Source organism: Xenopus tropicalis, chromosome 3 (genome assembly GCF_000004195.4).
Source record: "Xenopus tropicalis strain Nigerian chromosome 3, UCB_Xtro_10.0, whole genome shotgun sequence".
NCBI lineage: Eukaryota > Metazoa > Chordata > Amphibia > Anura > Pipidae > Xenopus > Xenopus tropicalis.
Genome location: NC_030679.2, coordinates 62,822,416 through 62,850,234, shown reverse-complemented (window position 1 = coordinate 62,850,234; position 27,819 = coordinate 62,822,416). Strand labels below are relative to the sequence as shown.

General features: G+C 36.8%; 1 protein-coding gene across 2 annotated transcripts in view; it reads right to left on the bottom strand.

Moving 5' to 3' along the window:
• Nucleotides 1–27,819, bottom strand: part of tafa2 (TAFA chemokine like family member 2) — a 160,960-nt gene that overhangs the window by 98,184 nt on the left and 34,957 nt on the right. The window contains exon 2 of one of the 2 annotated variants that reach the window (XM_031898951.1): nt 62–165. The exons of the other annotated variant lie outside the window; for it this stretch is intronic. The gene's annotated coding sequence lies outside the window, so the exon portion shown is untranslated. The remainder of the gene's footprint in view (nt 1–61; nt 166–27,819) is intronic. 2 annotated transcript variants of the gene reach the window in all.

The following is a 27,819-nucleotide window of genomic DNA, read 5'->3' as shown; positions in this document are numbered from 1 at the left end:
AAAGAATAGCACAATGGATTATTGCATAAACCTGACCCTTGTAACACAACTGAAATCTTACCTTATTACTCAGGAATTGCTGGAACAGGCCCTTCTCATGTAAAAACACAAAGGTTTCCTTTTAAAGAAACAGTCAGGCGACATCAAGAATCCAAAAATGCTTTCCTAAAAAAAAATACACAAAGTATGTTTTTTTTTTCCGAAACATCTTTAATTATAGTATAGTGAGATCAACCCGATGCTATTACTGTATATTTTGTTGTGTAATACATGCACATACAGTACACACATACTGTATGTGTATATAAATATAAATGTAAATCTGAGGAACAGTTTGATAAAAATTAAATATTACATTAAGGCTAATGCTGCACAGAGAGATTTAGCCATCCATGATAGATCAGTTACCATGGGCAACTAACCTCTCTGAAATGCCTTTCCACTGGCACCAAAGGGAATAGTGAGTGGAAAGGCCTATGCATACTTATACAGGACATTCAAGGAAATAGTATTTAGATCAAAATGTTTTACCTTAAGCTGGCCATGCATATATTTTTAACAGATAAAACTGCAAACCTGGTACATTGAGGATTATTTGCCCTGAGTTAAAATTTCCAAATAAGTCATAACAGGATTCTGGGAAGAAACTCCTTTAGGCTCTTAGAAAAGTCCCATTTACATGGGCTTGTCCCATTTGCATGGATTTATCCTATAGACTAATGCTTACCCACTGGATTTTCAATGCAAAAGCCAGGATAATAGCTGATCAGATTCCCAACTACAGACCGGTTTCGCCCTTCTTGGGGCTCATCAGTGTAGTGCAGGGTTTTCTTTTCAGCTTAGGTAGAGCCAGGAGTTGGGATACACAAACAAGCTAAAAGGGTTGAGGAGACCGCCTCATACGTATGCAAATAAGTCATAACAGGATTCTGGGAAGAACTTCCTTTAGGCTCTTAGAAAAGTCCCATTTACATGGGTTTATCCTATAGACTAATGCTTACCCACTGGGTTTTCAATGCAAAATCCAGGATAGTAGCTGATTAAAATATCCATTGATTGGCCAAAAAGTAAAGAGAAGCCATATATTTCATTTCTCATATTTTTTTTTCTCAGGTGCCTTGTTCTCAAGGCTTTTGTTGAATAGATTTACTAATACAACTCAAGAATTCTCGTTAGCCATCTGATTGCAATTGGTAGATGCCTTGGCCTTTGATAACTCTGCCCTCCTGTTCGATTGCATAATGTACTATTTTATATTGCTCTGGCAAGACCAAGGTTTCAATTGAAGATATGAGTATTATAACTTGCTATGTTATTTTTCAGGTACACTTGCAAGCCTGACTAAAAGCAAAATGATTTCTCTGTATTGTGTTTGGACATCTGTCCAAATAGATAATAGCAGCAAACAACAACTCGCACAATAATTATTACATTTATGAAATTTACTTAACTAGTGTTTTATTAAAACTGCATCTGTTTTCCAAGGAAAATATGCCAATGAACTTTGCTTACAACCAATATTTTCTTTAATTTAGTTTTCTGAAAATTATTAAAGAAAACCTGTGGCAAAAGAACACGATTTGTAATAATAAAATATAGTGTATGTACCGGTCTGCTTTAGGCAACAACATCTACTGAGAATTGTTATTTCCAGAGTTAAAGGGGGGAAAATGCGAATTTTTTATATGTTTATTTTAGTCAGTGCATTTATTTTGTGTACTCCACATAGTATCTGTGAACTTTTTGTCCTTGATAAAATCTCCAGAAATTGGTTGTTCCCACAATTAATACCTGGAAGTACATGCTATAGTATACTTTATAATGTGTTATTTAGTAAACAGGTGCTTATTGTTCATAGATATTCTCCTATAATATGGTTAACTGAGTTTCATTTTAAGTTGCAGATTTGTATAAAGATGGGAAAAATATATTACAGGAAAGAGCATTTCTTGACTTTTCTCAAAAATAGATGTAAGTAAGTCAAAGTAAGAGATAAATATATGGTGCATATGTGTGCTCTGAGGGGTGTCTTATTTGGATCATCAAGTTCATCTTCCCTGGTTAAGAAATATTAGGGTAAAACAATAACCTATTGCCACTAGTCTTTACATATGTGGTTAACCGTTAACGTATCAAAATGAGGTTATGCTTCATTTAACTGGTTTCCACATAACAGATCACACAGATGTGTTTTAGATGTATGTATGAATGAACATAGTCAAGACATGACAGCTGAAGATTCTTTGAAAGCAGGGTCGTCATTGGGGAACTAGCATATGTCCTTCCTTGTCTTGGCAAATGACAAAGGTTTTCTAAATATAATCAACATATTGCAGTTATTTATAACAAATATATTCTATTCTTATACCTGGGTTTTTTCTCAGTGCATTAGTATGCTTAACCTGCTAATTTGCATAAGGCTTATGGCATAATGTCATTTTCCCAGTATAAATAAGACATCAAAAAGGTACTAGATATTTGCCACTACCTTGAAGATTTTTGTACATGAGGATTGACAAGTTTTGCCAACTTTTTAACATAATTCCTAAATACTCCACTGGGAAACAGTGATTAGAAGTGAAATGTGGTAATATACAATTTAAACTTGCCAGTGGTGATATACAATGTGAACTTGCCAGTAAAAACACAAATGGTTGGGGTCACCCCTGTACTCACAATACTACTTTGGGGGGCTTTCCTCTCAGACACTCAGTCTCTCAGTTGCTTTGTCAAGGCTCCCTCTGCTCTTTTCAGTGGCAGGCAGCACCCCCAGCCCTTATGAGAGTTCTAAACACAGACAGGTATCCTTCCTGCTCTGTGTCCATACAATTAAATACCTTTCCACAGGACAGCCTTCCTGTGGATAGTGATCTCCATTATGTGAGCTGGACTAGTGGAATGGATCGCCTGGTCTGCTTGTTCCTTCCAGAAGGAAATTTAAACAGAGAAAGCATTTTCTGTTAAGTAACATCTCCTTTGAAGCTTACATCTCTCACTATGGAAAATTGAAAGGGAAAGTTCACATTTTTACTTATTTTTTGGGTCACTCTACCACAACAAATATACAACCTATATTCTGTTCAGTGCAATCTTTGTGTTTATAGCAGTTTTCATTGTAAAGTATGTCAAGTCCTGCAGTGGTACCTGCAAAACAAGCAGGTTTCCTGCAGGTTGTGGGTAGGGTTTTTGGATGTGGGTCTGGGGTCTACAGGTTGGTTTACGGCTCTTATCTATTTTTCTGATATTATCTGTATTATCTATTTTTTACCCCTATAAATAATTTTTTAAATGTTTTTTTCTACCCCTGCCCTCTACTGATGATGCAACCGGTTTGTATCAGCAGAACTTTCTGCTTAATGGTAGTCAGCGGGTCGTGGATCATGTTGTGGATAAAGCAGTTGTGGGTTGGGTCTGTTAGTGGGTCCAGGATGGTTAAAATGCAAGTTGCGGGCTGTGGGTCAGGGTCGGGTCTGGATTTCAAAAATTGTATCCAGTGTCCCAGTACTTTTGCAAAAGCTTGTTAAACTTAGGTTAAAAAAAGAGTATGGAATAGAGATTTCACATGACTTTTTTGGCTATCCCTGTCAAATGTACATGATTCTGAGTGAACAGTGGTTTATAATGACGAAGGGTTATTTGCCAGGAAGTCTATCATATAGCACAAAGTAAAGTGGTTATCCACAATGTGTTTTTGCTGCACTTCCCTCACACTTCTCACTGTTACTGCGCTGGTAATGCATGTCTCCTTATATAACCAGCACAGTCCATTCAGCAATAGAAGATTTTACTTTTGCTGTCAGGAAAAGGATTGAACAGGGGTTCCTGGTGTGTTTTTACTTTGAATAAAACACCCCAGTGTGACATGTGACTTTACAATGTAGTGTGATGCATGATCCTATATTCCCTTTTCTCAGGGTCCCACAGGAACTCCACTGCTAGGTTTTTAGTAAACCTTCTGTGAGCTTCTTAGTGACTGACCCTGAAATATTCTTCAGGGTCAAACTCTTTCCAGTGGATTTTAAAGGTTTTAAAGAGATCATCTGAGGGGGCTTGGATTTCACATTCCTGCTGACCATCTATGATGACAGGAGTAGGTGTTGTAGATTTAAGGAGAACTGGTTAGATGCCACAGGTTTAACAACCTGCAAGTTAACAATCCTCTTTCTTCCATCTTCCTTCTTTTTGATCCCAGGGCTGACGCATGGGCAGTAGAGTAACAAAAAGCCAACTTGTTTGCTAAAGTTCAGCTTTTCACTCTACTTCACATGTACAAGCAGTGCAAAGAAAGAAGAAGGAAGAGGATCACTCACTTTGAAGGTACCCTGTACCAGTGCAGTTTTCTGCTAACAGCAGCACCAGGCCAGGTTATCAGGTAAGTGATTACAAATCACTGGGGGTGCCTAACATTTTTTGCAGCCTCCAGTGATTGAACCTTTCCTTCTCCATTAAAACCATTTCTTAATAGAATTCTTAGTGACTGCTCTCATGATTTATTTCAAAACAAAACAGCAATGCAAAGCATATAATATTTATAAAAAGAGTACTACAGAACTGTGATTTATATAAGGGAAGATTTTTTTTGTATTTTGTATTTTGTATTATATATAGGGAACTAGAGCTAGATTATTCATTTAACCATCCAAATTCACCAAAGTAATTATTGGACTTAAATTTTAATATTTTTACATACTTGAGAAAAGTTACATTATATACACAGGTTCTAAACAGTAGGCAACCTTTCCACATGACAAGGGTTAGGAGATGAATACCTTCTTCTGAAAGTTCCAGAAAAGAGAGAAAGGCTACCTGAAATTCCCACAAGGGCTGGGGTGCTTCCTGCCACTGCAAGGAGTAGTGGGAGCCTTTGACCAAGGGACAGAAAGTCTGCAGAATTGAGAAAAGCCAGGAGGCAGTGCAATCCCCTAAAAGGAGTTTTGTGAGTACAAGGGTGACCTTAAACATTCATGTGTTTTCTTACTGATAGTCCACAAGGGGCCCATTGTAGTTAGCAAATGTGTCAAGGTATGCCCAGTGGGAAAGATTTATTTTTTGATTTATGTTATGCATGCTAAAATAAGCACCCCTGCACTAAACAAACTGCCTGTTCTGGATCCTGCAAGCTAACAATATATAGACAATATAATTATATATCAGTCTTACATATAATCATTTATTACTAAGGGTGCTCTTGAGAATGTTATCCAAGATAAAGAAACCTTAATGTTGTCTTTTATTTTTCCCAGGAATGGAACCTAACATACCTCTACCTCTCTATCTCTTTCTCTGTTTTGTGCCTCTAATTTTCTTTTTCTTCATTCTACCTGAAGTTTTAATACTTATAGCTTTCCAGAGTCAATAGTGAATAAAGTATGTTCTATTTGTAGTGAATCCCAATAGAATATCTCAGTTGGAATGTCTTAGCAATTAATAGAAGGTTTTGGCATTCTTCCCTCTCACACTGGAGGATAAAATTGCAATAGAAAGGAATTCCATAATTTCATGCTTAAAAGTAGAATGATTATTTTATCCATTTTTGCCACTACCCTTGGTGACTAAAATTAAATTATAGCTGCTGTAACCAGTGTACCAATTTAATAAACTTCCTTTGTAACTGATTCACAGGTGCTAATCCCAGTAGAAAGTACAGAAGAACAAATGATCACGTTCTCTCTAGCATTAAAGTACAATCAAATTTCCTCCTGGTGTGATAATATGTTTTTGAAATGTCAAAACACAAGAATAATTATAATTATTTTCACACTGAATATGCTTTTCTTAATATTTTACATAAAGTGTCTTCAAACTTGGGGCAGATTTACTAAAACTCTTTTTATTGTTAAAAATTTGAATAAACTAATTTACGGTAATGTCTGACATTTACTAAAAAGTCCAAACTGAAAAATTATGTGCAGGAAAAAGTCGCAGAAAAGTCATGAAACTGCAACTTTTTCGAGTTGTCACACCAAAACCTCTACTTTTCAAACTGTCGCATAAAAAAATCAGCATCAAAAATGCAAAAACCTCTAAAGTTTGAAGCAAAGAACTATCCTCCAGGGAAGGGAAGGAACATCTGCCTATGACTTCTACATAATCTTGACACGTTTTAGCTGGCGAATTGTTGGATCTGGATTTTTTGCAGTTTTGTCGCATAGTAAATATTGGAAAAGTTGCAACTTTTTTTTTTGCCGACTTTTAGCATTAAAAAATCCGAATGGGAAAGAAAAATCCAATCATTAGTAAATGGCGCCCCTAGAGTAAAAGAATGGTTGACATCTGTGGACTGAAAACTGAACAAATATTGACAAGTTTAAAACAGACTAGTTGCATTACCTTCCTGTTTGGCCAAGAACAATGCAAGATATTAATAAACTTCTGGTACTACATAACTATATACATTTCTATGAAACTGGAAACAGCGTAGTTTTACTTGCAGATAAACTATGCTTGTGTTGTCTTTTATAACTATAACAATAACTATATTCTCAGTTTCTGTGTCAAAAGACAAGAGACCCTGCATTCAGTATTAACCTCATTATTTGTTGCTTACTACTAATGTTTTCAGCAGGATTACAGAGGGTATTCAAAACATTTCCATTAGCTGAAAAAGGAAATATAATTTGTTATAAAGATGTATTTTGAAGCTGGAGAATCCCTTTTGATTTTGCTGCCACTTCTGTCACTCTCCAAATAGTTAATACATCAATAGTGTCCCTGAATATTAACTTAACAAACAGGAATAATATTACATATATATATATCACATATATAATTTTCAGTAAAACATCTTATTTCCCATTGTTATAAGTAATTTTATTGGCACTCATTTTATATCCTCATACCCTTAATTTGTGTGGTTTTTTTTACAATGCTGAAGAAAGCCTTAAATGTAACATGAATTATAATAAGCCATATGGTGTTTTGTGAATTGTGTGTAATTTGGCATGAGTTTTTCAAAGAGCTTAGCAGTGTCAGTATTATTAAGGCACAGAGAATGAGTATTCCAATGACTTTGCATTTTATTGAACTCTAAACATCATTTAACTGAGAACTAAAAGAAGATGTTCTTATACATTAGATTGGGTTATGTTAATAGGGTATTTTTTATAGGGGGTGTTTATGTGTTATACATACCTGTATCTTTATATATGATTATAGTTTGGTATATACTATGCATTACACATATAGCTTTTATGCATTAAACATACAGCTCAGCTACAAAATTAAAATATTTAGGTAATGCACAAGTGATTTTACAAAGCAATGTGTTAATATAACAGATGTTTGTTTTTTAACTGTTTTCAACATGTAGGAATTGTGTTGAAAAAATTGGTCTGTACAATTTACCTTTTCCCACTACTTTAGCTTCAACTTGTAGCTGTGATTAACAGGAGTGTGCAGTTGTAACTGTACAAATAAAGCAGAAAATACATACCCAAAACTGTGGAAACAACCTGCAGCCAGAAGGACAGGAAGGAGTGCTCAATATAAAAAAGTCGCGTCTTTAAAACTTCTGAATCATTGGCCACTGCAGACAGGTGCAAGAACATGAAAGTTCTGATAAATGAAATGGCATGAGGGTAGCAAAATGTGAATTGTACTACTGTAAGTTTAAGAACCCACGGAGCAGTTCAGTCACCGTGATAGATCTCTGGTATCGCGGACGACTAACCACTCCGAAATGGCTTTCCACCAGCAACAATAGTTGAAAGCCATTTGCATCACTTTGATAATCCAAAGTTGTGAGAAGTTTCTTCCTGCAGGCAACTTCACACAACTTCGGAAAACAAAGCGATGTGAAGGGCGACTTCTATTGTTGCCGTTAGCAAGCCATTTCAGAGTTGTTAATTACCCGCAATAGCAGACATCTATCGCGGGTAACTGAACCGCTCCATGTGTTCTTACCCTTAGGGGCTGATTTACTAAGACACGAATTCGAATCCGAATTGGAAAAATTCAGATTGGAAAACAAACATTTTGCGACTTTTTCGTATTTTTTGCGATTTTTTTCGGCGCCTTTACGACTTTTCGGAAATTGTCGTGACTTTTTCGTTACCAATACGATTTTCGTGAAAAAACTCAAGTTTTTCGTAGCCATTACGATTCGCTCGTATCTTGTCGCGACTTTTTCGTATTGAGCGATCGTAAGCGGCGGGCGAAACTTTCAGAATTAGCATGATTTTGGAAGCCTCCCATAGGACTCAATGGCACCCTGCAGCTCCAACCTGGCCCAAGAAAAGTCACCATACTGAAGCTTGAATGAATCCGAACGCTACGAAAAAATCGAAACATTTTGCGCAACTTTCGGAATGGCTACGAAAAAGGCGCGACTTTTCGCGCAAGTTTTAACGCTACGAAAAAATTGCCAGATTTTGCGCAACATTCGGATGGCAACGAAAAAGTCGGGATCATTTTGCGAAAAAATCGCCAAATACCGATCATTACGAAAAAAACGCAATCGGGCGCATTCGCCCGGTTCGTGAGTAAGTAAATGGGCCCCTAAATGTCACTAAGGATTTTCGTGATCATATAAAGTAAAGGCACAAGGCCACAAGTCAACTACTTTTATAGTGGTGATATAATATATATCTGTTGCTCATCCTCTGCTACTAAAAATACTGAATCCCAATGGCTCCTTGGATCAAATATTGTGTCAAACTTTAGTATTTGTTAGAAAATTTTAGAACTACCTTAAACCCATTTATGTTCAGCTTTGCATGCATAAACCCATGCTCTACTATATTTAGACTGTCCTTCCAAATATTTTGGTAAAGCTCTTCAGAGAAAATATTCTAGACTAGCGATGAGCAAGCTTTTTTTTACTGGGTACAGTTTTTTTGTAAAATACAAGGTTCCACCAGTGACAGATAAAGGTTCTGTTTATGTACCTTTGTATCTTTAAAAAGTTAGTAAATGGCAAAATTAAAATGTTCAAAAATAACTGCAACTACAGCTATTCATATCATATTTTTAGGATGTAATTGCCTGAAAACTGCTTATAGGAGGTTGTCATAGAGGGGTGTTTTCATTCCACATGTATTATTTAATAATAAGGATTCAGTACCTTCATCTATGTATTCATTAGATGTGTAATAAAGATAGTTTGTTAACCATAATAAAATATTTATTGCCTCTTAGGGTAACACTTTTATCCCCAGTTAAAATCCCAAGAATACTTGTACAACAAAAATTATTTCATGTAATATTCAAAAATATTATATTTTTAAAGTGATTACTGTTTAAATGCTTCATCATTGAGTGTTTTCACATCTTAATTACAGTTTCTAATGAAATTAGCCTAAGTGATAGTTGTGAAGCTAATTAACAAACTGGCAGTTATTTCATGTAGCCAACTTTCAGATCTTGGCAATGTGAAACAAATCAGAAACTAAAGCATGATTCATCTGGGTACATCCTATAACAACAATATATATACTTCAGGATAATGTTTTCAGTATCACAAAAACTTGCCCCTTTTTGATTTATCATGCTGATGGCTTTTTTTTAATGATTTTAACATTAACCGACTGCCACACAAATGGTATAAGGGGAAAATATATTTGAAGTGCTGACATTAGATTGAATAAATATTCAGTGGCCCCAGAGATAAATATCAAGCTTGAGTTACTGTGGCGTTATTATTATACCTGTATTGGGGTTTCTCTAATGGATTTAAAAAATGAAAATAAAAATTTTGGCAGATCGGAAGACATCACACAACTAATGACATACTTGGATTAAATAAAGAACATATACAGTCTTGCAAAAATAAATAGTGACAGATTGCTTAATAGTTGAGATATTAAGTTTGCATATGAGCCTAAAATGTGAGCATAATGTAGGTGAGATTCAATTTATAACTATATTTGTTTTTATATGTCTTTTTAAAAAAAATCCTCACATTTATCATTACAGAGTACTGTGCATAACAGAATAAAATGGCAGTTTTTTTTTTAACAAATGTCAGTTTTCCATTTAGAATTACCCAATGGCACATACTACTAGAAAAGTATATTTTTATTTAAAAAAAAAAGGCTTTATTTAGATGAAACAGTGTATTACATATGGGTTATTTAATGTGGTATATTTTTATAGACCTGCAATATTTAGGAAAAACTATACCCTGAACAAGATAGGTCTCTTCAACGGAGAAGGAAAGATAAAAGCTAAGTAAGCTTTATCAGAAAGGTCTATGTAAATACAGCCATAAGCACTCACAGAAACGCTGCACTGAGTTCTCTGTCAAAAGATTTCTTGGCTTCTGATCATCTGAACAGGTGAAATATGGGGAGACTTAAGAGCACTATTGAGACAACTGTAGGTATGCCTGCAGTTTGAGATCAACTCTTTATTAGCCTTTCCTTCTCCTTTAAAAATATTTTGGACAAAACAGCTCATATGTAAAACCCTGCTTCATAAAAATATTCATTTTTAGTAGCATGTGCCATCGGGTAATCCTAAATGGAAAACTGCCATTTTGGGTACTAAAGGAGGAGGAGTGTGTCTGTTCATTAAGCAGGAATTAAAAGCAAATATTAAGGAGGAAGTGATGGGGGTAACAGAAGGAGCTGAATCCTTATGGGTTGAGCTTCTCACAGATAGTAAAGAATCTACCAAACTAATTGTAAGGGTATGCTATAGACCCCCTAATGTAAGCGAAGAGGAGGAGGCCCAGCTCCTGTTGCAAATAGAAAAGGCTGCTAGTTTGGGGCAAGTGATAGTTATGGGGGATTTTAATTACCCTGATATTGACTGGGGCAATAGTACTGCCAGGACAGTAAATGGGAACAAGTTTATAAACTTGCTGCATGACAACTTTATGTCACAAGTTGTTGAGGAGCCAACCAGGAACCATGCTATACTAGATCTAGTGATCTCTAATGACCCAGAACGTATAGCAAATGTGCAAGTGGTTGAACCCCTGGGTAATAGTGACCATAATGTTATTTCATTTGATGTTTGGTGCAGGAAACAAATTTACACGGGGGCAACAAAGACACTGAATTTTAGGAAGGCAAATTTTAGCTCCTTAAGGGCAGCGCTTCAGGGCATAGATTGGGGCATTATGTTTTCTGATAAAAACACAGAGCAGAAATGGTTGTCATTTAAAATTATATTAAATCATTACTGTTCTCAATTCATTCCATTAATAAGAAAAAGTAGAAGTGTTAAGAATCACCTTATGTGGCTTAACACTATAACAAGTGTTGTAAAACAGCAATCCGGAAGGCAAAGATAGAAAATGAGGAGCGCATCGCGGCCGAGGCCAAGACTAACCCCAAAAAGTTTTTTAAGTATATTAATAGTAAAAAGATGCAGGTTGAGGGTGTGGCCCCATTGAGTTATAATAACAATATGGTTACAGCGGATATAGAAAAGGCAAATGTGCTTAACCAGTTCTTTTCTTCTGTGTATACAGTAGAGGAGCCAGTGGGCCAAGTCCCACCCAATAGCTGCACTGTTGCCTCAGCTCCAACTACACAGTGGTTGGCACAGGATATGGTGCTTAAAGGGTTACACACGATAAATGTAAACAAGGCACCTGGGCCAGATGGAATACACCCTCGGGTACTGAGAGAGCTAGGGGCAGAATTGCAGTGGCCCTTGTTTCTGATATTCTCAGACTCGCTTTCATCAGGTATGGTACCTAGGAATTGGAAGAAGGCGAATGTCATTCCCATATTTAAAAAGGGAGTAAGATCTCAGCCTGGCAATTATAGGCCTGTAAGTTTGACATCCGTGGTGGGCAAGTTATTTGAAGGCTTGTTAAGGGATCACATTCAAAATTATGTAGTGGAGAATGCCATTATGAGCAGTAATCAGCATGGCTTTATGAAGGACAGGTCATGTCAGACCAATTTAATTGCTTTTTATGATGTGGTAAGTAAGAAGCTGGACAGTGGGGATGCAGTAGATATAATCTATTTGGATTTTGCCAAAGCATTTGATACCGTTCCCCACAAACGACTGCTTTCTAAGCTAAGGTATATTGGTCTTAGTGAAATCGTTTGCACATGGATAGAAAACTGGCTACAGGATCGGGTACAGAGGGTGGTTGTTAATGGTACATTCTCTACTTGGAATAAGGTCCTCAGTGGGGTCCCTCAGGGTTCTGTACTGGGTCCACTTTTGTTTAAATTGTTCATAAATGACTTAGGGGAGGGTATTATGAGTAATTTATCAGTGTTTGCAGATGACACAAAACTCTGCAGACCAGTCAATTCTATCCAGGATGTGACATCCCTGCAGCAGGATCTTGACCAACTGGCAATCTGGGCAGCTAAGTGGCAGATGAGATTTAATGTGGATAAATGTAAGGTCATGCACCTGGGATGTAAAAATATGCAAGCCCCGTATACCCTTAATGGGACTGCACTAGGCAAATCCATAATGGAGAAGGACCTTGGAGTCCTTGTAGATAATAAACTTGGCTGTAGCAAGCAATGCCAGGCAGCAGCTGCAAGGGCAAACAAGGTTTTGAGCTGTATTAAAAGGGGTATAGATTCACGGGAGGAGGGGGTTATTCTTCCCCTTTACAGAGCGCTGGTAAGGCCCCATCTAGAATATGCTGTTCAGTTCTGGTCTCCAGTGCTCAAACGGGACATTATTGAGTTAGAGAGGGTCCAGAGAAGGGCAACTAAGCTGGTAAAGGGTATGGAAAGTCTCAGTTATGAAGAAAGACTGGCCAAGTTGGGTCTGTTTACACTGGAGAAGAGGCGCTTAAGAGGTGACATGATAACTATGTATAAATATATAAAGGGATCATATAATAACCTTTCTAATGTTTTATTTACCAGTAGGTCCTTCCAACGGACACGAGGACACCCACTTCGTTTAGAAGAAGGGAGGTTCCATTTAAACATTCGGAAAGGATTTTTTACAGTGAGAGCTGTGAAGTTGTGAAATTCCCTCCCCGAATCAGTCGTGCTGGCTGATACATTATATAACTTTAAGAAGGGGCTGGATGGATTCTTAGCAAGTGAGGGAATACAGGGTTATGGGAGATAGCTCTTAGTACTAGTTGATCCAGGGACTGGTCCGATTGCCATCTTGGAGTCAGGAAGGAATTTTTTCCCCTCTGCGGCAAATTAGAGAGGCTTCAGATGGGTTTTTTTGCCTTCCTCTGGATCAACTAGTAGTTAGGCAGGTTATATATAGGCATTATGGTTGAACTTGATGGACGTATGTCCTTTTTCAACCCAACTTACTATGTTACTATGTTACTATGTAAAGGCCACCCCCGGGATCATACAATTCACGTTGCACACAAACTACACGTTAGGTTACATCAGCCAATTAGTGGACCAAATTCTGTCTTTTGCTCCCACACTTCTTCCTGTTACAGTTAGAGCTGCATTATTATTTCCTGTCAGGTGATCTCTGAGGGAGCACACAGACCATGACAAAATGGTGGCTCATTGTAGACTATTGGTTGGTTTAGTATTCATTCTGGGGGTATAGAGTTTCTTACTAGGCCACTTAATATGATATAAACTATTGGTTGGTTTAGTATTCATTCTGGGGGTATAGAGCTTCAGTATTGCCTTACCATTTGTTTTACTCAAGGAGTACCTTAGCTGGGTTTAATAAATCCAATAGATGGTTCAGAATCACTGGCACATATTCATTTTGACAAACATTTGAATGTTTAGAGTTTCAGTTCAACTTCCACCCTTCCTCTAACACCTTTGAGAGGTCGCAGCTGAGAGGGTGACAGTGTAACCTTGCTCTTGTAGTCAACAGCTGATAATAATAATTAATTTTTACTATTTTAGTATGCCTTCCACAATTGCAGCCAATGCTTTTTCACACACGTTGTGGCATCAGTTCCAGCACTCAGCATGAAAATGACTAGTGTGCCAGATTATTTAGGCATAAGTTTACTGGGTCAATTGACACAGGCTGTTTTAGGAACCCTTTAGAGCTGGCGGCAGCTCCACATTTCGTCAACGTGCTCATTTGTGCAAAATTTGTTACAGAAGGCATGATGAAGGAAATGGTGCTTAGAACAACTATATATGTAAGTGCAAGGAATGGCTTAGGATGCACGTACCTTTAATGGATAGAATTTTTCATGTAATGACTGTGGAACATTCAAAAGAACACTTAAAAAAAACCATCATTAATGTAACAGATTATTTATCTGTTGTATAGATGACATTTTGTTTTGCACGGTCGTATACTTTGTTTTTTATTATTCTAGCATATGTTATATACAGCAGAAGTAACACTGACACAACTTCAGCACATTTTTGCCACTATCATGCTATGAGTTATTTGCACAGGGATGTATCATTCATTTTAAGCCTAGGGAGAAAGCAAACAATACAGTCAGGAGTCAGTAATTCGTGTTATGCCCCTGGCACAATGAAATTAACAATACAATATTACATAACACAGACTTTAATAAAAGGGTTCTAAACTAATACAATCAGTTGCTTTGGAATCAAAGCTACTCTGTTCAGCTAAGCCCTCCAGCAGTTTTCTAGCATTTTAGAAATCCCAGAAATTAGGAAAATTCTCCAGAATGTGTTGTCAAACAAGCGTTAATAATTTAGCTGCTACACAGTAACAGTCCCAAAAGGACGTGCAAAGAAAATCTGTTGAAAATGCTTAAGTGACAATGCACCACTATCTGCATTCATGAAATACACAATAAAAGAATATATATATACAGTATATATATATATATATATATTTACTATACAGTATTGTTTCATGTGTACTTCATGCATCTACTTGTATGTATATATATATATATGTGTGTGTGTGTTAACCATCCCCACCGTAAAGAAGTGTACATATGCACTAGGGGTAGTGAATGAGCAAGAAGCCCAAGTTCAAGCCCTATGGTAACTTAATTAAACCTTTTGCTGATGAATCAATGTGGGATTGATCAGAGGGTTGCTAGAAGGATCATGAGGTCGATCCAAGCAAGGAGAGCCTGGGTAAGTGAATTAAACTTGAATTTAAAAAGACTCCATGCACGCTTCTAGAAGTGACGTTGCATGTGCAGCACCAAAGCTGACAAATTCTACCCGTGCCCGGAATTCACAGCAGGACTACGGTAGAATTAATAAAAATCAGAAGAATAACGCAGGGGGAGGGGAGACTGGGGGAGAGCCACCAAACTCAGGTAACTCCTGAACTGAACAAAAAGGGGGATTGACAGCTATACACTTTGTGCATACACATAAAAAGTATGCCCCCCTTTTAAAAAAAACAGGGATTGTGTGTCCTTATTTTGCAATATATTTGTTATGAATTTTTACTTATAGTTGAGAATTCCAGTGGCTTGGTATTGATAAACACTTTCTATGACTAGAGAACATTCAATACCCTGGTAGAGAGGTGCACTAAACACTTCCTAAAAATATTTAAATGGTACAAGAATTTGATTGAACACAGAGGATTTTGGCAGAGTGACCTGATAACATAACACAGGCTTTTGATATGACAGTAACTAATAAGCAACCTTTTCATGGGAGGATTCACAGCTGTGGGATAGAGACTTGTTGTTCATAAGCTGCAAAGAAGGGTGACACATGACTCATTTCCACTAATGTCTGGGGGTTTTTTGTGTGGCTTTTAGCGCTGTTCAAGAAAGAAAGGTCAGACCATTATTGAATGCCCCTCATAAAGTCATTATTTAGGTCAGCACTCACATATCCAGGTGAAAGCTTGCCAGGGTAGATTACATGCTTTTATACAAACCAGCACCACTGTAGAAATCTGCACTCACATAACATTAACCCAAAAGGTGATTTATTTGAGAACAGAACCTAACATTTTGGCTGGATCCACAGCCGTTGGGCACACAGCACTACTATTGAGACGGTGACAACAATTTTTACAAGTCTAAATAATAATGGAGTTTTGACAAGTACTTGAAATATATTTTTCTTGCATGTTAGTGATTAAGCAAAACTTTAAAACTAAAAAGGTACAATATATTTAATTAAGATAATAGCATGAAAAAAACAAGGTAAGGTGCTAAAGAATTGATGTACTTGATCTCTGATTAAAGCTAACATTCACTACAGAAGCAAACTCAGTTTGGAAAACTACAAAGCAATGCTGACACAGTAGGCATAAATTATTAAACTATAATTAAAGTATTGAGCTTCTCTAGGTATTAATGGAAGATAAAAAAAATTCCAGTCCTAGCACCATTGTCAGCACAGTTCCACCATACTGGGGGAATCTGTAACTCTGATCCACATTTTTACAAATAACTTAAGAAGAATAAGAAAGTTTTAACAAAAACGTCCAAAAATACAGATGTCACAAAATTTACTAAAGAATGGACGATAAAAATCCTAACTTGCCTTTTTCATAACTTAAACTGAAAACCTGTGATGTAATTTCATATTTCAATAATATGGATTTCATGAGTGACTTAATGGCCCACAATGCCTCAAAATGATCAGCAGACTTTTAATTACCAGGATAATACCAATGCTCTATATCTACTATATGACTACACCCTCCATGTTCCTTGCCTATAAACTGATTGGCTATACTTTTTTTGGCTTCTAAAAGCGGGAATAAAACAAAACACAAAGGAGGGATAAAAAAAAGTTATAATAAAGCTTATAGACAGTAAGATAGACAATGGCAATGAATGTAAAAAAAAAACATTACATTATACTGGTGAAATAAGAAGTACACAATTAAATACCTTTTTTACCAACATAAACAAACACACTTGGTTAAGTTAACAGTTTAATTGTATTTTAGTAGTGTATAGAGGTGTATGAACAGTGGTGTAGCCAACAGCATGAGAAATACTTTTCATGGATTTAAATGCAGAAGGAAAATTAAATACCTTTAAAAGGCCACTTAACACATATACCTGTCAGCATATTCCCCTTGTAGATAAGGAAAGATGAAGAATGAAAAACCATTAAGGTTTGATAGAAAGGTTAGGATTGAGGCTTGGAAGACAAGCATGCACTGAAGGCATTCAAATTATGTAGGTAAGGTAAAATGTTGATTAGGTACAAAAAGGCCAATAAAGCATGTACAAAAGCAATAATACAACCTAAAATATAGAATGAAAAGGCCTGGACTGGCAAACTGTGGATTTTGGCAAATGCCAGAAGGACTGCCATAAAAAGCCATAGCTAGCTACTGGTGGGCTGGTGGGGGTCATTTCAAATGCCAGGACCTATTTTGAATCCCAATCCAGGCCTGGTTCTGCTTCAGTATCCAGTGCAATTTCTGCACCCTGATACCTAAGAAGGATATTTTCAAGCTGTACTGAGTGCAGAGATAAACAACTAACATGGAACTATGAGGAAAGACTATCAAAGCTGGGGTTGCAAGGGTATATTTTATCTCTTTACAAGTACATTGGATTACATCATAGACATACTGTATAGCAGGAGATCTTTTTCCCCATAAAAGGACCCAGAACAAGAGACCACCCCTTTAGACTTTTGAAATAGAACATTCAATTGAAGCAGTGAAATGGTTCTTAATGGTGAGGCCAGTGATGTTGAGGAATACCACGATGATATTGTAATGACTGATACTATTAATGCCCTTAATTGATGGACAATTGTTTGTTTATACCAAATCTGCTATATAATTATATAACTATGAAAGCGTCTGTGATAAAATATCTCACTTTCTTGTGCACTGGTGGTACGGCCTAACTTTGGCTAATATGTTGAGGACATCATTTCTATGATATTTTAGTATTTAATTATTTAATAATGCAGAAGTTTACATGGATACTGATGCTATTTGAAAAAATAATTGGCATACAATCCTCAAGGGCTTAAATTCTGGTAGTTCAGACAAAAATGCCTGATTTTTTTTTTTCTAGTACAACTTCTAAATGGGAGTTGCCCTATCAAACATGCAGCAACCTTACTTCTTGGTGCCCTTGGTGACTCTGGCCTGGACATTTTCGTCCTGCAAAGGCATAGTATTATTATTTTTAAAATATTGTTAATATTACTTCAGCCATTCACAAGGGCACATTTATCAAGCCGTGTAAAAGAGTTAGAATACACCACACAACACTACTTTCACACCATTTTTTTTCAATAATTTTTCCTCAGCGACTGACTTAGGCTTAGGAGAAAGGAGCAATGCACAGCTTTTACACTTCTTTTTACACCATTTCAATGTTTTTGTGTAAAACATTTTACTATGTCTTTATAAATATGAACATTAGGGACAGATTTAGTAAAGAATTTGTGGTAATCGATCTTAATCGATGTGTTGTATTTTGTTGTACTGATTGCATTTTTTTTTCCTGTGTGGGATATCTAATAGGTAGATTATAGAAGTATAAAATTCTATTCTATTCTGTCATAGGCTAAGTAAATAAAGAAACCCTATAAGCTGCAGTTTTGTCTACGTAAAAAAGTTATTAACCAGATATATTGACGTTAGTTACTGGTTTTCATCCAGTATGATTTCTCTTAATGATTTTATTGGTCAAGATAATTGCTTTGCGTTCCCATCCTTCATATGAATAGCAAAGATAAATTTAACATCTGTTTACTAATAAACTCAAATTTATGGCCATATAAAACTATTTTTAGAGGCTAAATAACTACCCTAAATGGAGGTCACAAAACTTATATTAAAGAATCAAAATGACTAAGGATTACTCCTTAGAGAGAGTTGACAAACTTTAAATCAAGTACAAAGATTTTTTTTTTACCACAAAAATATATTACCTGTGTCAATGGTGCAGAACATTAAAGCAGTTCAGGCTCAAATAAAAAATATAAAAAATATACTGAGGGAAGACAGTTTTAGACACATCAACAATTTTGCAGAATATTCCCTACCCTGGTATAAAATGCACTGATGTAGAGAGCTTACTATATTTCTGAAGGACAATGGCAAACAACAAAGGACAGAGACGTGTTATTATTAACAAAACACTGTATCTTTTAATAATATCTTATGAATATAATTATGCACCTGTTCCTGTTCATTTCCAATAAAATGTAATTTATGGAGTATAGAATTGCAGACCCATTACAACTTGCATACTTATTTACAATGACACATCAAATCAACATAAAATGCTGAACTGGATCTGATTATGTCCTTGAGCACAGGCATAACGAGCAGTAAAGGGGGAAAAAAATACTTGGCAATGTAAAAACCCAATACGTTTAATACAATAAATTTGGAATTAGTTTCAATTAAAGATTATGTTGACATTATTATATTTAAAGTATCTGTAAATGTAATGAGCAATGACTAAGGAAATAAAAATGTCAAGTTACTGTATGAATCTAGAAGGTGAGATTATACCATATATTTAAGAATTTACTACTTGCTTATTGACAGGGGCGTGTTTATATATAGACACCGATGGGCCTATGCCTAGGCAGCCTTAGGGGGTGGCCCTTGGGTGCCTCTATAATAAAAAATAAATTAATTAATTAAATAAAATAAAATCCTCCCCAGCACAAAGAGGGGCTAGGTCCCTTGAACAATTCCAGTCCAATCTTTTCTGGTTTTCTATCTTCTGAATCTCACCTTGATTATCCATTATCCATCTCTTATCTTGGAACCCCTCTGAGGGGATTCTCTTTCGTTTTTTACCATTATACACCTTCTGCGCAGCCCTTTTGCACATTTAGGGAAATCACTTGCTATGTATACTGTACATTATATCTACATTTCAAGAAGTTGAAATGAAGTAAATGGCTTTAACTGGAAATTTGCTACTTTTTCTAATATTAAAGGTGATGTCTACACAAATAATGGAAAAAACAAGATGAAAAAAAATGTAATGCTGTACAACTTTTTATTTTTAACCTTATAATGTTCTAAAAGTATATCTGAAATAATGATCTTTTTAAAGTTTTTAGGTTTTAAAAGTGACTTCTTTCAACTTCTTGATACATTGTTTCAATGGTATGAGTAGTAAGGGAAGACATAAGAAAGAAAATACAGAAACTGCTAGTATTTTCAGATAATATTAAAGGAAAGCCTAAATCACCAGTGGGGTGCCAAAATGTTAGGCACCCCCCAGTGATTGTAATCCCTTACCTGAAACACACAGGCTCCGGTAAATGCCCGTGGTAAATGCAGGCAACCGATCCTTGTCCTTCCTACTCCTTTTGCAGTGATCCTGGGGCCAACGCATGAGCAGTTGAGTGAAAAGGCCAGCTTTTTGTAAGAGTTAAGAAGAAGAGAAATTCTCGCATACACCCCCACTGGTGCTGTTTTCTCCTAACAGGAGGACCGGCCACGGGTTTCAGGTAAGAAATTACCATGGGGTGGGGGGGGGGGTGCCTAACATTTGGCCCCAGTGATTGTAACTTTCCTTCTCCTTTAATATAGATAATTAGACAGACAGACTGACAGATAGACAGACAAGGAAGGGTATTTGATATAAGCAGATATAGCTATCTAGTATTGGCCCAGTACAAAGGTTCTCTCATTCAGAAGTGCTTATAGTGTTTTTTCAATGCACTTGCATACATTCACACAAAGCAATGGCTTAACAATAAATGTGCACATGAAAGAATTGACATCATTTTTAGCTGTCTGCAATGTTCTTTTATCCAGCTGTTTGTACTAACAGTATCATATAGGAGGATGACAAAGTCTGTGCTTCATTTAGCCCAGCAAAAAAATGTAATAAAAATGATTGGGTTACTTGCTGTAAGGTTTACTCTTTAGTTATGAGTGTTGAATGGGAAGTTTAGCAATGTGCCTAAAACTAAAGTTGTTTTACCACTGACCTGAAAGCCACAGGCCACAATTAAAATGGATTTAAACACAACTCTATGAAAATGTCATTGTCAGTTTCCTTACAATTATGGATAATGGGATCCCAAACAATTTCTTTAAAACTACAATGAAAGCTAAGTGTTCCCACCATGCTAAAATCCTTTCAAGAGGCTTTAAAGATGCTGGTAAACATTTAACATATATAAGCAAGTTCTTGTGTGAGAAATATTAATGGGATATTTTGATAAAAGGGACATTTAACCAGATGCTACGTAATCTGACAAATAGGACCATAAATCAGTGCAAAAAAAGTGAATTTTAAATGTCCTGTTAGCATCTGTCTGCCAGCAATGTGATCAAACATGTACAGTATATGCATAAATAGTGGTGAGTAAGTTATGTTTTTTACATTGATATACTTGGGGCAGATTAATAATTGGTCAAGGTTTCTCCTGAGCTCGATAAAAATAGGTTCAATAAGGAAGCAGGTACTGGCAAACAGACAGGTGAAACTTTACAATGTATTATAGGACAGACAAGGTGGTAATATTTAAGAAAGACATGGTTGGCACAGATAGCAGGCAAGACAGGCACTGTTGGTGCTGGTAAAATGGCAATAAATTCAAAGTAGTGGAATGAAAAAGTAAGGAAGAGGAACTCCAGCAGTATCACTGCAACTGAAATTTAATGAGCGTAGTTGGTACATGACAAGTTTTGGGCAATGCCCTTTATTAAGTGTCAAATAAATAAAGACAAACTATGAAGGCAGGGTTTAAGATGAGAACAAGTCTAGGCACAGGGCAAACAGAGTGCAGGATACAAGGTTATTAAACAGGTCAATATCACACAACAGATCTCTAAGGATTGGGGAACATAGGCCTACAATCAAGCAGAACACATTGGCTTTAGTGGGGTATATAAAGTTTGTGTCATACTATAGTGGCACTGATGGAATTCTAGTCTGCCTACACCAGCTTGCTGACTGTAGGGTTGCAGAGTACTTCAGATTCCTCACATTGGACCCTAATTTTTTTATGAAAAAAATCAAAGAATTGTAATTCTAAAAAATATGAATACAAACTCTAAACATATATATGTCACTGTCAGGATACCTGGGAAAGTCCAGGACGGAGCTTATATATATGTCCCAGGTTCCTAAAAGAATGGTCCCGGGACTGCTAGTCCAGCCCGAGTGTTGTCGGTCTACCTTAGGCATCTCAGCTGGCTAATTAAAAGGCAGCCTGGGCCAAAGTAGAGGGCTGCAGTGTTGGGGAAAGACACAGGGAAGCCGCCTGTGTGAGCTGACTGAGAGTTTTTGAAAGCATTACATGGTTTGAACTTTGTTTTTCTTTTCTCTGGGTGTGAGACAGGCAGAAGGCCTGCTCCTGGTTAGTTAGGACAAGTGACCTGTGTTAGTTAGAGCCCATTAAGTGGCAAGGATTTTATTTTGAACTATTTTGTCATTTTTTGTGCAAGTGAAAATAAACTGCCTAAAAGAGACTGCACTCTCACGTGTTGTAATTGTGCCAAGGGCTGCTTTACCCCCAGAAAGCTGGTCCCAGCTACCTAACCCCTGGCAATATATATATATATATATATAGCGAACCCAGGGTGGTACTCTGCTTCAGCTCTTAGCTCGGGTGCAAGGTAAATGATTTAAATATCCAAAAAAGACCAGCAACACCGCCATGCTGTTCATGCGTTTTTAATACACAATTGATTGTTTTTGGAATATAACTCGGTGTTGCTGGTCTTTTTTGGATATATATATATATATATATATTTTCAGAACACATTAACTCAGTGGACAACAATATCAAGTTCACAAGGGAGGATGTCCATGAGAACAAACTTGCTTTTTTGGACTGTTTGATATCCATTCAAGAGGGGGGTATCTTGAAAACAGAAGTATACAGGAAAGCCACTCACACGGATCAATATCTGTTGTTTGATTCCCACCATCCGCTGGAACACAAACTGGGTGTCATTAGAACTCTACACCACAGGGCGGAAAGTGTGACAACTGATACAGAGTCCAAGGACAAGGAATGTAAACATCTCAGAGGAGCACTGAAAGCTTGTGGCTACCCAGACTGGGCCTTTGTCAAAACAAGAGCAACTAAGCCCAACAGGAACACCAAAAGGAATAACCGTCCTGAGGCAGAGAGAAGGCGCAATATAGTCATCCCATATGTAGCAGGAGTGTCGGAGAAACTCAGGAGAATTTTCAACAAACACCACATCCCTGTGTTTTTGAAACCTAGCAACACACTGAGACAAAAACTTGTACACCCAAAGGATCCAACACCAAAGGAAAAACAAAGCAATGTTGTATACGCAGTCCAGTGTAGCGAGGAGTGCACAGACCTTTACATTGGTGAGACAAAGCAACTGCTCTCCAAGCGAATGGCTCAGCATAGGAGGGCGAACACTACAGGCCAGGACTCTGCTGTATTTCTACACCTAAAAGATAAGGGACACTCCTTTGAAAACAGCAACGTCCAAATTTTGGACAAAGAAGACCACTGGTTTGAAAGAGGTGTAAAAGAGGCCATTCATGTCAAAGTGGAGAAACCATCCCTTAACAGAGGCGGGGGACTTCGACACCATCTGTCTGCTACATACAATGCTGTTCTAACATCTGTACCCCGGCAGTTTCAGAACTCTTCACACATCCATTCATGCAACTCTAACAAGTAACACCTTGTCAGCGGGGGCCTTCGGCACCCACAGGGAGGGTGTAGTCAGGATCAAGGAGGAAGGCCGCTTCCAGCGAGTCCGAGCGAAGTACAGAGAGGTCAGGTTCAGGCAAGGTCACTTGAGGCAGGCAGCAAGGTTCAAGGTCAGGAACAGGCAATGGTTCGGCAATAGGAAAGCAGGAGAGACAATAAGAGACCCAGGAACACAATAGGAATATTGAGCTATACTCGGGCATTGAACCTGGGTCTCTGGCGTCCTTTTATTTTTGAATTTGGCGCCATAGCGCGTGACGTCATCGCGCCGGCGTCCCTGCGCCCACGTGGAGTCCTGGGCGCCGCCATCTTGGATTCGCCGCGCCGGGAGGGAGGACGCCGCCGCATGCTTGGGCCAGGTAAGGAGCGGCGAGGGATCGTGACACACCTGTTTGAAGAGTTGCATGATACTTTGGTAATCCTTTCAAAGTAGCTCCACAGCATTTACACCTGTGAGTTTCAGATGTCACCTTTCTGAAGAGTTACATAGTGCCATTGTGATTGGATTAGTGGAAGAGTATATATGCTGAGGACTTCCCATACCAGTCAGTTGAACTGAAGAAGCTGCTCGGATGAGTAGTGAAACGTCTTCAATGATTACCAAACAAGTTGCTTTAAATTTATTTATACTAGATATATATATATATATATATACATACAGTATATATATATATATATATATATATATATATATATATATATATATATACACATTTGTTATTGTCATGTTATTATTGCTTTTAAATTCATTTTAGCACAAATTATGATACATTTAATTAAGAAGCTACATTTTATAGGGAAAGACTTTACCTGACTACTCAGCAATTCCCTTAAAAATAGCATTTAAGAACACAAATCTGTAGATGCTGCATATGTTCTCTGTAAGCCACAGCAGGAACCTTCTAATGCAGCTGATATGGTACAACAAAATATTTGTTTCAATCAGCTAATTAGGCAAATTTTGACACTGAAGATTAAAGTGCTCTGTGGATACAATATGTATCTATTTTAGATACTGTCAACATCAGCACAAGCAGATTAACAAAGGTAAGACGTTCTTCCATGCACCTAAAGGAAACATGTGCTCTGGTGGCAGACTTACTTAGTAGGGAATAATATTTATTTGCAGTATTTGCTTTGGCATCTGCTATTGCCATAAATGGGGCATTAAAATGATTGTTGTAGGCTAATTCTTCTTTTGCTTTCTGATTTAAAGTAATACAGTATCTGGGAATAGGATTACTATGTTTTTTTCACCAGAATTCCCATGTGTGTGTGATTATCATAATTTAAAGTTCCAGAAATATCATTAGCATTTAGGTGTAAGGGTGTCCAATTATTAATCTTCCCCTGATATACCTACCTTGAGGAGGGTGACATCAGATTGAACCAATCAATGACCAAACAATCAGATCACATTGATGGGATACTTGCCATCAGGAAAAGGATCATAAATGCACCAATGCGCTCTTCACCTTGATAGGATTTTACACTTACCCTATCAATATCTGGATGATTTTTGGCAGTTTTAATCAGCCCGTGTATGGCCACTTTTATTCTACAGCAGACAGCATACTCTAGCACTTGTTAATAGGATAATGCTGGTAGAATAGTCTGGAAAATGTCAGCAGAGCAATAATGCTAAGGAAAGCTCATGTCTCCAACAAGCCCCAGTCCTCAGATAGCACAAGGGCACCAAGATACCGTGCCCCTGGAAATTATCTTCAGAAGTTGATAACTATATATCCTTAAACATACCAGAGCAAAACTCTATGCAGTTTCATCTTCTGCCAAAAATGCAATGCAACTGGAAGATTAAACCAAGTACTGTTTGCAGTTATATAAAAGTACATATCATCTGTGAATAAACAACAATCCAAATGTACAGTAACATAAACATCTGTAATGTTTCTTTCCTAGGTAAGTTACTATGTTAACAGAAACTTATTTCCATTTGTAAAGAGATCATTTCCATATAAAAAGCTTATTGTTGGCAGTAACAGGTTGTGCATGTATAGAAGGCTTTTCCATGTTGCCATACTCATAATATCCTTATTTATCATTGCTGGGATCACTGTCTCTAGCAAGCAGCTGGTATTTTATGTTTTAGAAGTAAACCAAATAACTCTTTTAATAGCTTATTATGCTACCTTCAGACACTAAAAGATAATATTAAGGTAAATATAGCAAATAATGTTGATGTTTTTTTATAATTCAGATATATAAATATAAGAGCACAACTTGCCTGAGTGCAGGTAAAGTATCAAGCATAAATGACATACTACCACACTCATCAGGTCATGCCAAAAAGGTAATTTATTATGAAGAAAAACAATCCAGCCATACAAACAGATAAAAAGGGTATAAACTGAAACTCATATAAATAATCTGATAGATAAATGCAAATAGGACAGCTCAGATCTAAAATTCCAGTATAGAGTACATACATATAAATAGAATATTTGCAAGGGTTTGCAAGAAATACCACTTATTCTTCCCATCAACATCTATGTACTGATCACTTCGAACAAGTCTGCTGAGTGTATGGGATACTCTCATTCTGTCTGTCCTATCTACAACCAAACGATTTAGGATGATTTACTGCTATTTAAAGCAGTTCAAATTTTACCACATTCCTCATTGTCAGGAAGGTTTTATCAAGTGGGAACCATTGTTGCTGCTCGGTTAAAAAATAGCAAGCATTAGTAAACTGTCTAATAAACGAGAATATATTTATTTTTAATTGTAATAAACAAAATTTTGGTTTACTGTGCAAAAATAATTGTGCTTGGGTTTGAAGTAATAAAGAAATAAAACCAAGTAGATAGGCATTTAGCAAACATTGATCGTAACACAAAAGTGTTTTGAATTGGATTTCCAAAACAATATTCTATGCAATCAACTAAGAGAGTACATTCTTGTCAGATAACTGCATCTTTACAGTACAGTTTAGTATAAATCTATGCAGTTGAAAGCACGCTCTAAATTTAGTCATTGATCAAACATACTCTTGGGAAGCAACACATAGAAACAATTCAGAACGTCCACTGTATATCAAACCAGTACAGCTAGCTGCACATATGAATAATTGAAACAAGTAGGAAAGAACTATCCAAATGTGGGGTGTCAGTGGTCAGGTTACTGATAAATAATAAAAAATAACTAAAGTATTGCAGAAGGTGAACAATCCCTTTAAGACCAAATGGAGAATATTGGTGCTTAATTGTACCTGTGCAGTTGCTCATAGCAACCAATCAGCTTCTTGCTTTTGAACTGGTAGTAGAATGATCCACACTTATTGCTGATTGGTCGCTATGGAAAATGCACAATTGCAGTTTAGTAGTTCTATTAGTAAACTATCCCTAATGGGTGAAAGTGACTGAAGCAAGGGTTTTCTACACCACAGCAAGGAAATGACAGTGACAGAGTGATGGAGATGGAAGTAATGCTTAGCCTGTGTGGCTAGAAAACCTATGAGAGAGCAGGATCTTGCTGTAGTATAAAATTAGAAGACAACAGGGGAAATAAGATGACTACAGGAGGACATCTGATAAGAAAAGAACCATTTCAAAATCAATTATTATGTGAATCAGAGCATGTTGCCAAGACAACTGTCTTACAAGAATTTAAGAGGAAACCAAATCTCATTTTCCAGGGACAACCATAACCACTTTAGTAGTAACAAGATGGCGAGCAGAGAAAGTCAAGCAAGCTGTGCCAAATAATTTACAACTTATAGGAATGAATAACGTACAATTTATATAAAGAATACAGGTATGTGGTCTATTATCTGGAAAGCCACTGAGTAAAATAATTTGGCCCTTCAATTAGACTCCCCTCAAAGCTTATAATACAGGTACTCTATGTTCTGAGCAGATGACTCTTCTCTAAATATATTTCCTAATTTATCTTATTATTTCAAACACAGAATTGTTTCTGAATTCTTCTTACATTATGGGGAGGTCTACACCGAGTGCCTTATTTATTTTATTATGATTTTTATTGATTTTCAAATATAAAGAAAAAATAAGTAACAAATAAAAAGTCAGATAGAATAAACATTACAGGTGTCCGCATGAGTGCCTTATTTTTGATATAGCAGTTTTCCCTGGGGTGGGAGAATTTGTTACATTAGCACTAAGGGATGCACTCTTGTGCCCCTTCGTGCACTTGCACCCCAGGGTTTGGAAAATGACATTATTTTTTAAAATGTATAATATATTTTAAAGCTGCAATTCTTATCTTTCTTCTAGAGAGAGGACTAACGTTCCTCAGCTATACTAAGCATGCTAAAACATTTAATGCTCATTATGGAGGCATTTGAAATCATCTCTTGGACTTATAAAAGTCTGAGAGGTTTAATTTTGCTGGC